A 2,500-nucleotide genomic window follows, 5' to 3' on the forward strand; every position below is an offset into this window, starting at 1 on the left:
TCGTGACACCCGATCCCCTAAATCTATGTGTCGGTTCGTGACACCCGATCCCCTAAATCTACGTGTCGGTTCATGACACCTGATCCCCTAAATCTACGTGTCGGTTTGTGCACCCGATCCCCTAAATCTACGTGTTGGTTCGTGACACCCGATCCCCTAATTCTACGTGTCGGTTCGTGACACCTGATCCCCTAAATCTACGTGTCGGTTCGTGACACCCGATCCCCTAATCTCATTCTATCAACTCATCAAGCCTTCTCCCTTACCAATGCATCATCATTAAAAAGAGATTAGGTTTTTATCAAGATTTGGGATTCAATAACTTCATCATGCTTATATAATCACAATTATATAATTACATTCATGCAAGCATACAATTAAGCACATAGCAGGGTTTACAATATTATCAATACATATCATTCGCTATTAAGAGTTTACTACGAATATCGTAAGAGAAACCATAACCTACCTCCACCGAAGATTAGTGATCAAGCAAGCAAATTTTCTCCAAAGCTTTGTGTTTCCCCTTCTCGATCGTCTCTCTCTCTATAGATTCCCTTCTCTCTCTTTCTGTTCTTTTCTTTTTCTTATTCCAACCCTCTTTATTTTACCCTAATTAGTATATAATTAAGAATAAAAGATGGCAATAATGCCCCACTAATTAACTTAAGGTTACCTCTTTTAACCCCCAAGTAATTAGACTTATTAACATTAACCCACTAACTTTATAATTAAGGCAAGAATAGTCAAAAACGTCCCTTAAAACGTATCAAGAAATCCAACCCAGACTGGGATTTCACAGTCTGTGACGGCCCATCGCGCCTGCGACGGTCCGTCCTGCTGCCCGTCACAGAGTTCAGAGACTCAATTTCTCTGAAGAATTTGTGACGGTCCGTCACACCTCTGACGATCCGTCCTGCCATTCCGTTACGAAGTTCAGAGAGTCGATTTCAGTACCCAATTTTTAGTTTTTCTAAGTGTTTTAAAACGAGACCTGCGACGGTCCGTCGTGCCCATGACGGTCCGTCGTGGGGTCTGTCGCCTCAGCCTGTTTTTCCAGAAATAAAATCTGCTGCTCAAAACGACTAAACAGGTCGTTACAATAGATACCAATTTACCCATCATTCATCCCCGAACGATCACAAGAAGGAAAACAAGGGCGAAAAGGAGTACCTGAATCTGTAAACAGATGTGGGTATCTTTCTCGCATATCCGCGTCCTTCTCCCAAGTGGCTTCTTCAACGGGTCGATTCTTCCATTGAACTTTGATGGATGCAATCTCCCTTGATCTCAACTTGCGAATCTCTCTATCTAGAATGGCAACAGGCTCCTCCTCATAAGACAAGTTCTCATCAAGCAAAACAGAATCCCAACGGATGATGTAGTTTCCATCCCCATGGTATCTTTTCAACATCGACACATGGAATACCGGATGCACTCCGGACAGCCCTGGAGGCAAGGCTAACTCATAAGCCACCTCCCCTACTCGCTTAAGTACTTCAAAGGGACCAATGTACCTTGGACTTAGCTTACCCCTTTTACCAAACCGCATCACCCCTTTCATGGGCGAAACCTTCAGCAAGACTTGTTCACCCTCCATAAACTCCAAGTCTCTAACCTTCCGATCTGCATACTCCTTTTGTCTACTTTGAGCCGCTAGAAGCTTTTCTTGAATAGATTTCACTTTCTCTATCGAATCCCTCAAAAGATCGGTACCCCAAGGTCTAACCTCGAATGCATCAAACCAACCAATGGGGGACCTACATCTCCTACCATACAATGCTTCAAATGGAGCCATATCAATGCTTGAGTGATAGCTATTATTGTATGAAAACTCCGCTAAGGGTAAGAAGCTATCCCAATGGCCACCAAACTCTATCACACATGCGCGAAGCATATCCTCCAACACTTGAATCGTTCTCTCAGACTGACCATCGGTCTGAGGATGGAACGCAGTACTAAGGTCAAACCTAGTACCCAATTCCTCATGCAATGTTTTCCAAAATTTAGAAGTAAACTGCGTACCTCTATCTGATATAATGGAGAGTGGAACCCCACGCAATCGCACCACTTCCGAGATGTAAAGTTTGGCTTAACTTCTCTGCATTGTAAGTCACCTTGACCGGAATGAAGTGAGCAGACTTAGTTAGCCTATCAACAATTACCCAAATAGAATCAAATTTTCCCAATGTCTTTGGAAGACCAACCACGAAATCCATTGCAATCCTTTCCCACTTCCATTCAGTAATGGGCATTCTCTGAAGTGTTCCTCCGGGCCTTTGGTGTTCATACTTTACTTGTTGACAGTTTGGACATTTGGCAATAAAATCCACAATATCACGCTTCATTCTACTCCACCAAAAGTGTTGCTTTAGGTCACGGTACATCTTGGTTGCACCCGGATGTATCAAATACCTTGAATTATGAGCCTCTGTCAGAATAGTGTTGATCAAATCATCGACACGGGGTACACATACCCTTCCCTTAATCCTCAAAACAC

The 2,500-nt window shown here is 43.2% G+C and overlaps 1 protein-coding gene across 1 annotated transcript in view; it reads right to left on the bottom strand.

Annotated features, from left to right (window-relative positions):
• Window positions 1-2,500, bottom strand: part of ABCB26 (ABC transporter B family member 26) — a 9,629-nt gene that overhangs the window by 2,034 nt on the left and 5,095 nt on the right. The gene's annotated exons all lie outside the window — the stretch shown is intronic.

This window comes from Solanum lycopersicum, chromosome 9 (genome assembly GCF_036512215.1).
Source record: "Solanum lycopersicum chromosome 9, SLM_r2.1".
Lineage (NCBI taxonomy): Eukaryota > Viridiplantae > Streptophyta > Magnoliopsida > Solanales > Solanaceae > Solanum > Solanum lycopersicum.